The sequence below is a fragment of the Triticum aestivum genome, chromosome 5D (genome assembly GCF_018294505.1).
Source record: "Triticum aestivum cultivar Chinese Spring chromosome 5D, IWGSC CS RefSeq v2.1, whole genome shotgun sequence".
NCBI classification, from domain to species: Eukaryota; Viridiplantae; Streptophyta; class Magnoliopsida; order Poales; family Poaceae; genus Triticum; species Triticum aestivum.
This window is the reverse complement of record NC_057808.1, coordinates 134,834,636-134,850,998: the sequence shown is the minus strand read 5'-3', so window position 1 is coordinate 134,850,998 and position 16,363 is coordinate 134,834,636.

Sequence of the window (16,363 nt, the reverse complement as noted above, 5' to 3'; positions counted from 1 at the left end):
GCTAAGGACGAGGTGACGATGCGCGTGGGAAATGGTTCCAAAGTCGATGTGATCGCGGTCAGCACGCTACCTCTACATCTACCTTCGGGATTAGTTTTAGACCTGAATAATTGTTATTTGGTGCCAGCATTAAGCATGAACATTATATCTGGATCTTGTTTGATGCGAGACGGTTATTCATTTAAATCTGAGAATAATGGTTGTTCTATTTATATGAGTAATATGTTTTATGGTCATGCACCCTTGAAGAGTGGTCTATTTATATTGAATCTCGATAGTAGTGATACACATATTCATAGTATTGAAGTCAAAAGATGCAGAGTTGGTAATGATAGTCCAACTTATTTGTGGCACTGCCATTTAGGTCATATTGGTGTAAAGCGCATGAAGAAACTCCATTCTGATGGACTTTTGGAATCACTTGATTATGAATCACTTGGTGCTTGCGAACCATGCCTCATGGGCATGATGACTAAAACGCCGTTCTCCGGAACAATGGAGCGAGCAACAGATTTGTTGGAAGTCATACATACTGATGTATGTGGTCCGATGAATGTTGAGGCTCGCGGCGGGTATCGTTATTTTCTCACCTTCACAGATGATTTGAGCAGATATGGGTATATCTACTTGATGAAACATAAGTCAGAAACATTTGAAAAGTTCAAAGAATTTCAGAGTGAAGTGGAAAATCATCGTAACAAGAAAATAAAGTATCTGCGATCTGATCGTGGAGGAGAATATTTGAGTTACGAGTTTGGTCTTCATTTGAAACAATGCGGAATAGTTTCGCAACTCACGCCACCCGGAACACCACAGCGTAATGGTGTGTCCGAATGTCGTAATCGTACTTTACTAGATATGGTGCGATCTATGATGTGTCTTACTGATTTACCGCTATCATTTTGGGGTTATGCTTTAGAGACGGTTGCATTCACGTTAAATAGGGCACCATCTAAATCCATTGAGATGACTTCTTATGAACTGTGGTTTGGCAAGAAACCAAAATTGTCGTTTGTTAAAGTTTGGGGTTGCGATGATTATGTGAAAAAGCTTCAACCTGATAAGCTCGAACCCAAATCGGAAAAATGTGTCTTCATAGGATACCCAAAGGAGACTGTTGGGTACACCTTCTATCACAGATTCGAAGGCAAGACATTCGTTGCAAAGAATGGATCCTTTCTAGAGAAGGAGTTTCTGTCGAAAGAAGTGAGTGGGAGGAAAGTAGAACTTGATGAGGTAATTGTACTTGCTCCCTTATTGGAAGGTAGTTCATCACAGAAATCTGTTCCTGTGACTCCTACACCAATTAGTGAGGAAGCTAATGATGATGATCATGTAACTTCAGATCAAGTTACTACCGAACCTCGTAGGTCAACCAGAGTAAGATCCGCACCAGAGTGGTACGGTAATCCTGTTCTGGAGGTCATGTTACTTGATCATGACGAACCTACGAACTATGAGGAAGATATGATAAGCCCGGATTCCGCGAAATGGCTTGAGGCCATGAAATCTGAGATGGGATCCATGTATGAGAACAAAGTGTGGACTTTGGTTGACTTGCCCGATGATCGGCAAGCCATCGAGAATAAATGGATCTTCAAGAAGAAGACAGACGCTGACAGTAATGTTACTGTCTACAAAGCTCGACTTGTTGCGAAAGGTTTTCAACAAGTTCAAGGAGTTGACTATGATGAGACTTTCTCACCCGTAGCGATGCTTAAGTCCGTCCGAATCATGTTAGCAATTGCCGCATTTTATGATTATGAAGTTTGACAAATGGATGTAAAGACTGCATTCCTGAATGGATTTCTGGAAGAAGAGTTGTATATGATGCAACCTGAAGGTTTTATCGATCCAAAGGATGCTAACAAAGTGTGCAAGCTCCAGGGATCCATCTATGGACTGGTGCAAGCATCTCGGAGTTGGAATAAACGTTTTGATAGTGTGATCAAAGCATATGGTTTTATACAGACTTTTGGAGAAGCCTGTATTTACAAGAAAGTGAGTGGGAGCTTTGTAGCATTTCTAATATTATATGTGGATGACATATTGTTGATTGGAAATGAAATAGAATTTCTGGATAGCATAAAAGGATACTTGAATAAGAGTTTTTCAATGAAAGACCTCGGTGAAGCTGCTTATATATTGGGCATCAAGATCTATAGAGATAGATCAAGACGCTTAATTGGACTTTCACAAAGCACATACCTTGATAAAGTTTTGAAGAAGTTCAAAATGGATCAAGCAAAGAAAGGGTTCTTGCCTGTGTTACAAGGTGTGAAGTTGAGTCAGACTCAATGCCCGACCACTGCAGAAGATAGAGAGAAAATGAAAGGTGTTCCCTATGCTTTAGCCATAGGCTCTATCATGTATGCAATGTTGTGTACCGGACCTGATGTGTGCCTTGCTATTAGTTTAGCAGGGAGGTACCAAAGTAATCCAGGAGTGGATCACTGGACAGCGGTCAAGAACATCCTGAAATACCTGAAAAGGACTAAGGATATGTTTCTCGTTTATGGAGGTGACAAAGAGCTCGTCGTAAATGGTTACGTCGATGCAAGCTTTGACACTAATCCAGATGACTCTAAGTCACAAACCGGATATGTGTTTATATTGAACGGTGGAGCTGTCAGTTGGTGCAGTTCTAAGCAAAGCGTCGTGGCGGGATCTACGTGCGAAGCGGAGTACATAGCTGCTTCGGAAGCAGCAAATGAAGGATTCTGGATGAAGGAGTTCATATCCGATCTAGGTGTCATACCTAGTGCATTGGGTCCAATGAAAATCTTTTGTGACAATACTGGTGCAATTGCCTTGGCAAAGGAATCCAGATTTCACAAGAGAACCAAGCACATCAAGAGACGCTTCAATTCCATCCGTGATCAAGTCAAGGAGGGAGACATAGATATTGCAAGATACATACGGATCTGAATGTTGAAGACCCGTTGACTAAGTCTCTCTCACGAGCAAAACATGATCAGCACCAAGACTCCATGGGTGTTAGAATCATTATTGTGTAATCTAGATTATTGACTCTAGTGCAAGTGGGAGACTGAAGGAAATATGCCCTAGAGGCAATAAGAAAGTTGTTATTTATATTTCCTTATATCATGATAAATGTTTATTATTCATGCTAGAATTGTATTAACCGGAAACTTAGTACATGCCTGAATACATAGACAAACAAAGTGTCACTAGTATGCCTCTACTTGACTAGCTCGTTGAATCAAAGATGGTTAAGTTTCCTAGCCATTGACACGAGTTGTCATTTGATTAACGGGATCACGTCATTAGAGAATGATGTGATTGACTTGACCCATTCCGTTAGCTTAGCATTTTATCGTTTAGTATAATGCTATTGCTTTCTTCATGCACTACAAAAAAAGACACATCCGTGACATTTTGGGCCGAACGAATTTTTTTTCTGTCATACTTATGACACTTCTATGACGATAATTGTGGCAAAACCCAGTATCATCATAGATGTGGTGGGCTCCTACTTCTATGACAAAAAATCATGACTGAAAATGGGCTTTTCGTCCTGGGCGGGCCGGAGACGCAGCTGCATGACATTCTTTGGGCCGTCCATGACGGAAAAACCGTGGTAGAAGCGAGGGCGAGGAAAATATCGGGGTGTTCCCGATTACGGTGGGTGGTCGGGGCCGAGTGATGCACGGAGGTTTGCGCGTTTCTCTCGTACACACACGTGCGTGGGTGTGAGGCGTTGGGCTCTAACTGAACCCGAGCGAGGCATTCGCCTACTGAACCCGAGCGATTGCACTGCAGGCTACGCGTTACTGAACCTGAGCGGTCGATCGATGGCTGTTAACTGAACCCGATCGAGCGATTCCTTCGCTACTGCTGCTAACTGAAGGCGATCGATGCTGCCTCTGGATCAACAGTGAGCGTTGCTAGGGGGGTTTGGATGAACAGTTCCCGGTGGGGGTGGATGAACAGGACCCCGTGGTGTTGCCTCTGGATGAACAGGACCCCGATCGATCGAGCCGGTTGGGGCTGGATGAACAGGACCCCGTGGAGGGCTGGATGAATAGGACGACCCCGTGGAGGGCTGGATGAACAGTAGACGGTGGAGGGCTGGATGAATAGTAGACCGTGGAGGGGTGGTTGAATAGGAGCCTGTGGAGAGGGCTGGTTGAACAGTAGCCGGTGGAGTAGCGCGCGGTGGAGGCTGGATGAACAGGAGCCCGTGGATGAACAGTCGCGGGTGGAGGCTGGAGGAGGTCGACAATGGATGAACAGTAGCTCGTGGAGGCTGGAGGGGGTCGACGGTGGAGATGAACAGTATCCCGTGGAGTCCCGTTTTGCTGTACGCCACACCCCTCCCGATGAACAGGACCCCCGTTTCGACCGTAGCGCTCCAACACAAGCCCGTTTCCTCCGTTTTGCGGCACGCCACACCCCTCCGGATCAACAGGACCTGTTTCGACCGTAGGAGGTCCGTTTCCTCCATTTTGCGGTACACCAGACCCCTCCTGATGAACAGGATCCCGTTTCGAACCTGGCCGGTCGAACACAAGGCCGTTTCCTCCATTGTGCGGTACGCCAGGCCTCGTTTCCATCGGCTGTTCCGTCCAAGCCGATTGGCTCCCACGCGTTTTGTTGCCTCCCGATGAACACGACGCATTCCGTTGCCTCCCCATGAACACGACGACGACACAGTTTCTCCGTTCCGACCCAGCCATGTATACGAGCCCTGGCCGTACGTACGCGCGAGTAGGCGTTCGAGACCCTGCTCGTATGTACGTATGTGGCCGTATTTACTTTCTTGCACCCTGGCCGCTGTAAGTACGTGTACATGCTACGTGTGTGCCTCTACTACGACACGTGCGCGCCTCGACCAGTATGTACGTACACATTCGCGACCAGAATGACAATGCAACGTACTCTTCGACCAGGTGGGTCCCGACTGTCGGGCACTTCCTTGCGTGCGAAGATGTAGCTGGTGGGTCCCAGTAGTCAGGGGGGCGAATCATTGTTTTTTGCCCGGACGCACTTCCTTGCATGCGAAGATGTAGCTGGTAGGTCCCAGCAGTCAGGGGGGGAATTTTTTTCGTGAAATACGGTTGCCCGTCCGGTGGGTCCCTGCTGTCAGGTGGAGGAATCATTATTTTCTGCGTAATAAGGAGGCACTTCCTTGCGGCTTCCGTGGACCCAGTTGTCAGCCTCTCCACATACAGTACTCTTCCGATGGAAGTCGGTCGTTGACCACATTGACCACGCCGCGTCGAGAGCACCACGGCGGTGGACGACGGCGAGGCCTAGGAAGGGGACGACGTGGAGCCGGGGAAGACGCGGGAGTGGATACCACACAGAGAGGAGTACGAGGGTTCACTGGTTCGGCTGCGGTGTGAGGCTGCCATCGCCGCAAAATAACAGGGGGTGTGGGTGAGTGGAGGGATGGCCTGGCTAGTGGTGGGAGTAGTAGGGGCGGTGAGGCCTCCGCGGCAGCACATCCGACCACGGGAGGCAGGAGCAGGCGGCACGACCGGCGCTGCTTTCGGCGGCTGGAGCAAGAAGACCAGAGGTTAAGAAGCACGACAGCCGTTGGATAGACATCGTACGGTCACTACAGCTAGAATCGTTTATATTGACTAAGTTGAAAAAGCCCTTGGTACGCGTCAACTTAGTAGGCCCACAGGTCAGCTTCCGAAACGGTGCACCCCAGATGTCAAGGGAGGAATCATTTTTTGGGCGGGTGAAGCTAGAATATCCGAGATTGAAGAAGAAGCACGGCATCCGTTGGATGGACATCCAACGGCCACTGCTGCTAGAACCGTGTGTTGACTATAAGTTGACAAAGCCTTGCATACGCGTCAACTCTTTTTTTTAGGGGACGCGTCAACTTAGTAAGACCACAAGTGTGTGGCAGAGAACTTATAGCCCATTTGAGATTTGTAAGAATGTGCAGCCAATTTTTGAATTCTAATGGAATTTACTACAGCCCATTTACAGTTTGTTAAAAGTACAGCCCATTTCAACCAACCGTTCAAAACAGAATTCAATAAAATTTCCCACATTTTGATGGGATCCGAAATATTTTTATCCCGAAATTTCTAGTCAGATTAAATACAATTTCAATATAAATTTATATTACGTAAAAATCCAACGAAACATTGCGCTCGCAACAATTAATGAAATTAAAATTTTCAATATCCAAAAATAATATTTTATAAAGTAATTACGTGTTTGGTGCATTTTTTATAGTTACTGCCCAGTTTTTATAATTACATCCCATTTATTATTTCTTAAAGCCCATTTTCTTGTTAAGCCTAATGCATCCCTCCTAGGAAAGATTTGCAGCCCAGCGGGGCGGAGAATAACAACTTGACCTTGCCTGGGTATTCCTAAAAAAGTATAGCTGGGCTAGCCATTTTCAGCTTGAAAAAAATTAATATCTGGGCTGGATATCTGGCCTGGGCTAGACGGGCCACAGCCCGCCCAGTTAATACCTGCAGCGATGTTTTTGTTGTTGTTCAGAGGAGAAAAATTAATATCTGGGCTAAACATCGCTCAAGAAAAACTCTGCAGTGCTCACACCTCAAAAACACAAATACTGCTCGAGCTGCTTGGTCCCAGCTGTCGGCCGCTTCTTGTGCAATTCTCTCGTTTATTGAGTACATAGGTTGACAATGGTGTGGGACCGTGATGTCAGGAGACTAGGAGGAAGCAAAAAAAATTATAGTTTTATATACTAATAAGGAGGCACTTGCATACGTGCGGCTATGGCCCAGGTGGGTCCCCACTGTCATCCTCTCCAAGTATAGTCATCTCCTCATCCTCATGTCTGTTGACCATGTTGACAACGCGAGACGGCGGTGCCACGGCGAGCGCAACAACTCGAAGGACGACGGAGAGGGGCTTGCGGGCCCTACAGATGGCCTGATACAGCGCCCGCTACTCATTCAGGAAGCCAGGATCATAGGGCCACATGTCTGCGACGGCATTGTCGTTCGCTTGTTCACCGGTGCTCGTTGAGGAGACGGAGGTTGCAGCACAGGTCCTCCTGCGCTGGTAGCTCTTCCGCCATTAGGGCGTCGAAGTGCGGCCGCACCTGCTCTATGGTGAACACGGCATGAACCGGCTTGGACAGTGGCGCCGGCTCCTGGTCGGAAGCTACGTCCATCGTCTGATTGTCGTCGCTCAGCTCGGCGAGCTAGCTGGCAAGCCAGCATGTACAGCTGCTGGACCGACCCGCTGCCAAGCACGAGTCTGACTGCCCTGGCCCACCCAGACCGCCTCCCTCGCCCGCGCGCGCTTTCCGCCCAAAACTGTCAGCGCCGCCCGCCCCGCTTCCTGGTGCAGGCGATTGCTCCGCCTTCAAACGACACAAGTGCCGTCCGTCCATCCTTCTGCCGCCCACATTAATGATACGTGGTTGCCGAGGCGGCTACTCCGGCGCCACACGTCCGTCCCTCCGCCGCCCACCATTGCTATATAAACTGCTGCGCCGGCCATAGCCGCAGTCATCCACATCTGTTCCCTTTCTCCTGTCCACACCACTACTGCCCACCATGGCTTCCTCACGCTCCAACGCTCTTCAGGACGGGCAGACGACGGACCACAAGGAGATGGCAGCCATTGCTGCCGACTGGCTGGCCGGCAGGCAGCCGGAGGACGACGACGTCCCAAGGAGAACATGGTAGTCGATGATCTGGCGCCAACCCCCTCCTCTGCGCCATCCTCGCCGGTGCATTGCACCATGACCATCGGCAAGGCCTGTGCCCAATATATGGACACGGTGAGGCAGAAGCGTGAGGAGCAGTTCCGGGAGGCGCAGGCCGACGCCGCCTACAACCACCATCTCCTCCAGGAGCACCTACAGGCGGAGGAGCAGATCGCCGCGGAGCGGGCAGAGCAGGAGGCGCTGCTCGACTCATACCGCTCCGCCCGTGAGGGCCGCCTCGAGCGCTGGCGGAGGCTGCGGCCGCCTACAAAGAGGGCGATGAAGCGGGCGAGGCACTGTTTGGCGAGACCGAGGATGAGGCAGAGGACAATGTCGGCTCCGACGAGTCACCGCTCCGCTGGCGTCGACGAGGCCCTGCTCCACCGAGGCCCCGCGGCGCCAACAACGAGGCAGAGGACACCGCCGGCTCCGCCGAGGCCCCACCCTGCCAGCAACGAGGGGGAGGATTTCCCCCGCTCCGCCGAGGCGCCGCCCGCCGGCAACGAGATAGAGGACATCGCCGGCTCCGCTGAGGCCCCGCCCCGCTGCCAACGAGGTCGCGCCACACAGAAAACGAGGAAGAGTAGAACACGGTAGGTCGCTGCCGCTCGGGTCCAAGTAAGGCCACCGCTGCTACCCTCCGGTTGAAGCCAAGCTAGGTTGGTTGACCACTGACGACCAGTTAGCTTCTTGGCGGCGACGTGGAGTCGGAGAGCTATGTTGGAGAAGGATGCTGCTTCTACTTAACTGCTGGTGCAGTTGGCTGACTGACACGTGGGCCCAACAGGCATCTGGGCCACATGTCAGTTACGCAACTGCACCTGCAGTTAAGTCACTGAAGCTTCTGTTCGTCTCAGCCGGACACAGGTGGGTAGCTTCAGTTAATTAATTATACCTCCAGCGCACCCCTTTTTAGTTGAAGATTATATGAAATGTAATGAAATCCGGCATGTTTATATGAAATCCGACCGTGTATGAATCAATTTATTTTGATTAGTTCGAATTCTTGTATCACTGGCATTGCATGAACATGCAAAACAATACGTACTAGCATTATTCCCAGGGTGATCACCTCGTTTGCAGCTGTTTCACATGTACTCCCTCCGGTCCTTTCTAGTCTGCATACAAGTTTTGTCTGCAGTCAAAGTATCTCTACTTTGACCAATCTTATAGAAAAAAGTATGGACTTTCACAATGTGCAAAGTAAAAAGGAACAGAAGGAGTACAAAGAGTTTGAGCAGCTTTTTAGCATTCCTGTACATTGCAATCAAACACACAGGCCTGGCAATTCATAGAGAACATTCAAAACAATCGATGATTATGCATCTCAGCGATTCACATGTCAGAGCCAATATTTACTTCACAACTAAAGAATAAAGAAAAAATGGATCGACGCTGCTGACAGCAAAGGGCGTCCCATTCGAAAATATCAAACGCATGTCTTCTTGCTAAAATCAATGAGCAAAATTTGACAAGGTTGTCCCATTCCAAAATATCAAATGCCTACGATTGTGGAATGGGCAGGGTTTGCCATCAGTTCGGACATTGACATGGCACCTCGTGCTAAATAAACCAGCTGTTCTTTTTGTGCAGTTCCACCAAAATCAACCAAATTCGCGCGTAGCTTGTATGATTTCGCCCTTATATGTTGCAACGCCTTGAACTTATCGGCACCTCCTTTCTTGTGGTGGAAATGAATGATTCGATGTATTCATGAACATTTTGTGCAGTTCCCATTGAAATCAAGCTGAGCACCCCTGTTTGCACAAATACAAAAAAGTGATTAGTATAAAGCAAACTGTACTATGAATTGACAGTTTAAACAGGCACCTACATGGTCCATGTAGAGCACACTTTTAGAAAAATGGAACTCACCGGAAAGAATCCTAGAACAACATTGTACTCGCGCATCACAGCAAGAAAATGGAGATTTGTCAGTCCTTCTGAGCTGAAGTTAGTTTGGTCTTGTGGGGAGTAATGTAACCATCCTTCAACTGCTCCTTCTGATGAGAAGATAGACAGGGCTTCTTCATCCTGGCATAATCGGAACTAGTCACTTCACGTACTCCATATTCTTCTTCAGAGGAGGATGATCCTGTTGTGCAAAGACAAGAGGACAACTAAATGCTAGCATCCCTGTTTGCTCGAAAAAAGGAAAGGAAATATTTAAAACAACACAGATGAAGCACTTCTCAAGGACAATACCACTTTTTCATGACAGTATCTAAACAGTAGCACAACACCAATAGAGATGACAAAGCTCAATCATATGGATGAAATCAGTGGGCGAGTACCAACCTTTGTCAGGAGGCTTATTGTGTAGAGCATACAGATGAAGCACTTCTCCGGAACCATCTGTTGCTATCTACTGTGGTGGCCATGCTTACTATATACTCCTCGATTAGTTTAATGTTTCCAACATCTTCTTGTGCAGTTCCACTAAAATATATGGTATCTTCAAAGAAGATCCCTGTTTGCACAAGTAGAGATAATTACGTATTACATTAAGAGTGGCATCAAATCAGTGGCAAAACAATTGCTCGTTCCAGCCATAGCAATAAATTAAGATGCAAAACTATATCATTACTTGTGTCATCACAGTTCCAGTGCTTCATTACAGCACCGGGAGTTGATTTTTGTTTTTCTTCCGCTTGTTCTTCCCCTTCATCACTTGGTTCAATAACAGACAAGCTTCGCCTTCAATGTAAGATTTGGCATGTCAATTAGGTTGCACAAGTATAGCACTAAACAATGACATTAATTTTCTGATGAAAGTGGCAAAATACAGGCCAACAGTTGTGAAATATCCTTATCTTACCTCAATGGGATATTACGGTGCACATACAGATTGGAAGTCTTGTCTCCATTTGTGCAGTTCACTAAAATCAAGCAACATTACCGTACAAGTAGCACAACATATGAAAGCACACTGCAGAATCATGTGAAAGAAGGCTAGTACTGACCTCTCATGACGCGGAATTCAAACAACTCACAAGAAGAAGATCTGAACCAAATTTGCCAACACGGATAGGAAGTAAGATCTCCTCTTGTGCAGTTCCACTAAGATCAAGCAATCAAGCAACATTGTCGGTGTGACATTTTGGTTGAACTGCACAAAACACTCTTAAAACAAAAGTGTTTTGTGCAGTGCAACAAAAGGTCACAATGGCAACGAGGTGAAGTAGATAACCCTGTTTACACAGAGGTGCAAAGGAAACAACTAGTGGTCAATAACGGTGGATGACACAGAAGCCAACAAAAAGAAGCATCTACCTTATCTAAATGGGAAAGAAAGCAAGACAGTAGCATTTCTCAAACGGTGGCATTGATTAATATTAACAGAGAGATTATATTAACAATAAAATTCGCTAAACATGTAATTTGCTTTTAACTGTGGCACTGCATCAATTTTCCAGCGGCATTATTAGAGGGTGTTTGTTTACAGGGACATTTTGGTGGAGGGACTAAAAAAACTCCGTGTCAGTCCCATCTAAACCAAACATGAGGGACTTTTAGGGACTAAAAGTGGGCATTTGGGACTAAAGAAAGAAGACCCTGAGGGAGAGTCTTTTTGGGACTTTTTCCAACAGTTGCCCTGCCACGCATCGCACCTTGTCTCTATTAGTTCATTACTAGGGGTAACATGGTCTTTTAGCATGTCATTTAATAACCTCTAGTCCATGTTTAGTCCCTAGAACCAAGCAGGTAGGGACTAGGGAGTTTTTAACCAAACAGGGCCTTAGATTAACAACAGCTAAAGAGTTCCACAGGACAGTGGACGCACCAGCACCATGTGCATCTACCGATGTACTGGGTTATGCACAGTGTGTTGCAACAAAGAACAAACAACCAAGGAGCATATTTGTGTTGGTCCCAGTTTTGTTATCTTTAGACACCTTTCCCTATGTGAGCGCAGCAAATCTAGTCCTGCTCAAACTCTACAGCCTTGTCCCCCAAAACAAAAGGTCAGTTCGTTACAGATGTGCGTACTACGTTTGTCATTGTTTTCCCTTTTCGACCAACGTAGGTGCTAGATAGCCAGTCTGTACTAGTACTTTCCCCCCTTCCTTTCCTCTTTGAACCACGTCCTAGATTTATGCTATACAACTTTCCCCACTACTTTCCCCCATTCCTTTCCTCTTTGAACCACGCCTTAGATTCATGCGATACAACTTTCCCCACTACTTTCCCCCTTCCTTTCCTTTTTGAACCACGTCCTAGATTCATGCTATACAACTTTTCCCACTACTTTCCCCCATTCCTTTCCTCTTTGAACCACGTCCTAGATTCATGGTATACAACTTTCCCCACTACTTTCCTATTTGATCCAACACCTAGATTCGAGTGCAGAAGCGGAAAAAACACACATGCAGCTAGAGCAATGCATGTGGAATAAGTAAATTATACCTTAAGGTTCTTGGGGTGTGGTTCGGTGGGCGACCGGAGGCCGTTCGGCCCACACTATGTACGGTGGCGAAGAAGAAGGGGTCGAAGGCCCTCCCACGCCGCCGCTGGGTGAAAGTGAACAGCTACGCCAGTAGTGGATTCCCTCCCTCGCCGACGGTGACAACGTTAAGCCTCCTTCCCTTCCTGACGGACGGATCCTGTCGGCTCTTTGACCAGCAGTGGGGGGAGAGAGAGAGAGGCCAATGAAGTCTTGTTTAGATCTGGAGAGGGTGGGAGAGTGTGAAGAGAGCAACTACAAGCAGACCAGCAGTGAGGGGAGAGAGAGGCCAATGAAGTCTTGTTTAGATCTGAAGAGGGTAAGAGAGTGTGAAGACAGCAACTACAAGCGCAGAGGCTCCAGCATGTATATATATACTGGAGAGAGTGTGAAGAGTGCAAACCCTAGAAAACAAGCGTCGAGGCTGCAGCTGATCGTATAGCTCCGTATCCATCCATTTTGACCAGTCAAAGAATCCTCCTGGCACGAATTATGCTCAAGTGTAGTTATCGAACCCGAGACCTCAAGTTTGATGAGCGAACAGGCTAACCAGCTACACAACCCTCCCATTATGTTCAACGAGAGGAAGATAACCTTTTATACATTCCTGCATTCGTGTGAGCATGCCATTTTTTGTGTGTGTGGGAGTCATTGGGATTTTAATCATAATCGTGTCATGTGGCTTTGGTGGTAAGACTATCCACAGTGGTGCAAAAATAATGCAGCCTTAGTCACCTTACCTCTCTCCACGTAGTACGTTGGGTCCCACCAGTCAGAGGGTGAAACAAACAAATTAATAAGAAAAATTAAAAGCGCCAGCGGTGTATCTTACCTCACACATCTCGCTACTGGTCGGGAACACTGTCCAATTGATCCCTCTATTCGCTCACGTACTATTTTAAGTGAATCCTTATTATAACATGCACACAATTTTGGGCACTTGTATTCAACCTAAGTCAGTGTGCCACCGTATCTCGTACGACTCCCTCCGTCTAGGTGTAATAAGTCATGTTAGAAGGTGCAGCGGGGCCAAGGTGCAAGCAGATTGGAGGAGAAGGAGAAACTTGACCGGTCATTCTGATACGTCTCCAACGTATGTATAATTTTTTATTGTTCCATGCTATTATATTATCTGTTTTGGATGTTATGGGCTTTATTATACACTTTTATATTATTTTTGGGACTAACCTATTAACTTAGAGCCCAGTGCCAGTTTCTGTTTTTTGCCTATTTCAGTGTTTCGTAGAAAAGGAATATCAAACGGAGTCCAAACGGAATGAAACCTTCGGGGGAGTTATTTTTGGAACGGAAGCAATCCAGGAGACTTGGAGTGTACGTCAGGGAAGCAACGAGGTGGCCACGAGGTAGGGAGGCGCGCCTACCCCCCTGGGCGCGCCCCCCACCCTCATGGGCCCCTCGTGGCTCCCCTAACCGACTTCTTTCGCCTATATATATCCATATACCCTAAAAACTTCGGGGAGCGGAATAGATCGGGAGTTCCGCCGCCGCAAGCCTCTGTAGCCACCAAAAACTAATCGGGACCCTGTTCTGGCACCCTGCCGGAGGGGGAATCCCTCACCGGTGGCCATCTTCATCATCCCGGCGCTCTCCATGATGAGGAGGGAGTAGTTCACCCTCGGGGCTGAGGATATGTACCAGTAGCTATGTGTTTGATCTCTCTCTCTCTCTCTCGTGTTCTTGAGGTGGTACGATCTTGATGTATCGCGAGCTTTGCTATTATAGTTGGATCTTATGATGTTTCTCCCCCTCTAATATCTTGTAATGGATTGAGTTTTCCCTTTGAAGTTATCTTATCGGATTGAGTCTTTAAGGATTTGAGAACACTTGATGTATGTCTTGCATGTGCTTATCTGTGGTGACAATGGGATATCACGTGATCTACTTGATGTATATTTTGGTGATCAACTTGAGGGTTCCGTGACCTCGTGAACTTATGCATAGGGGTTGGCACACGTTTTCGTCTTGACTCTCCGGTAGAAACTTCCGGGCACTCTTTGAAGTACTTTGTGTTGGTTTGAATAGATGAATCTGAGATTGTGTGATGCATATCGTATAATCATACCCATGGATACTTGAGGTGACATTGGAGTATCTAGGTGACATTAGGGTTTTGGTTGATTTGTATCTTATGGTGTTATTCTAGTACGAACTCTATGATAGATCGAACGGAAAGAATAACTTCATGTTATTTTACTACGGACTCTTGAATAGATCGATCAGAAAGGATAACTTTGAGGTGGTTTCATACCCTACCATAATCTCTTCGTTTGTTCTCCGCTATTAGTGACTTTGGAGTGACTCTGTGTTGCATCTTGAGGGATAGTTATATGATCCAATTATGTTATTATTGTTGAGAGAACTTGCACTAGTGAAAGTATGAACCCTAGGCCTTGTTTCAACACATTGCAATACCGTTTACGCTCACTTTTATCATTAGTTACCTTGCTGTTTTTATAATTTCAGATTACAAAAACCTATATCTACCATCCATATTGCACTTCTATCACCATCTCTTCGCCGAACTAGTGCACCTATACAATTTACCATTGTATTGGGTGTGTTGGGGACACAAGAGACTCTTTGTTATTTGGTTGCAGGGTTGCTTGAGAGAGACCATCTTCAACCTACGCCTCCGACGGATTTATAAACCTTAGGTCATCCACTTGAGGGAAATTTGCTACTGTCCTACAAACCTCTGCACTTGGAGGCCCAACAACGTCTACAAGAAGAAGGTTGCGTAGTAGACATCAAGCTCTTCTCTGGCGCCGTTGCCGGGGAGGTTAGTGCTTGAAGGTATATCTTTAGATCTTGCAATCGAATCTTTCGGTTTTTTGTTTTATCACTAGTTTAGTTTATAAAATAAAATTACAAAAAAATGGAATTGAGTTTGCCTCATACGCTTCATCTTTTTAATATCTTTCGTGAGAATGATGGAAAGGAAAATTGTGCTCAAGTGCTAGAAGAAGAAGTCTATAAAATGTTTGGCACTAAATCTTTGAATGATGAGCATGATTGCAATGTTATTAGTATGAACTCCTTGAATATCCATAGTACTAATGATGATTGCGCTAGTCTTGATGAAAATATCTCTTATAAGCATGTCGATTTTTGTGGAGTGCATAGAGTTTGCAAGTACATACCAATTAAGGAAAATAGATTTTGCAAGAGGCATAAGTATTTGGAAACTAAATGGTTGCAAGAAAGGCTAGATGTTTGTGCTGAAAATTTAAATTTTCTTAGGCGTACTTGTGAACTTTGCAATGAACGTGATCATTTCAGTACGCAATGCAAATTGTTTCATGATCGTATCATGTCCAAAAATTGTGATGACTTGATTTCCCTTGCACGTCATAATGAACTTAGTTTGCTCTTGGGTTATGAATAAATGAAACGTATAACTAAGATTATTCCAGAATTTGCCATTGATAGAGTTCTTAATTTTGATCTAGAAGAAATTTATATGTATTGTGCGGTGAATTGTATTGAAAATCCTTATATTGCCAATTACATAAAGAAAAGAAAACAAATAGAAGATGAAGAGAATACTAATGAAAGGGAAGAGACTTCCCAATATCCTCCTATTATTTCTTATGATGAATCAGGGAACGAAGAGGAGCTTTCTATTCAACCAATCTCATTAATAAGGAGCTCAAAAGAGAGGGTTAAACCCGCACATGATATGAAGAAGAAAAAGAAAAGACGGAGAAGCAAAGGTAGAAAGGTATCTCTCCCAAATGATGTTGCTCCTATTACTCATTGTGAAGATGATAATTGCTATACTATTGGAGCTATCCATACTATTAATGATGAGAGTGATTTTTCTTATGATATGAAAAGGCCAAAGCTTGGGGATGCTATGTTTGATGAAGATGATGTTTTTGAGAATATATTTTCTGCAATTAATGTTTGTCCCAAGCTTGGGGATGCTACGTTTAATGAAGATGATATTTTTAGTCTCCCAAGTTTTGATGAGCAAATTTATTATGATGATAGCATGCCTCCTATTTATGATGATTCTTGTGATGACACTTATGCCATAAATAGTAGTGATGATTATATTTATAAAAATTGTCATGATTATGATTACCCTTTTTCTGAACATTACTCTTTTAATGTGCAAACAATTTATAGTATTCGAGTTTCTTATGATACTCCCACTATTCCGAATGAGAAGAATTTTTCTTATGCGGAGAGTGATAAAATTTCTATGCTTGTAG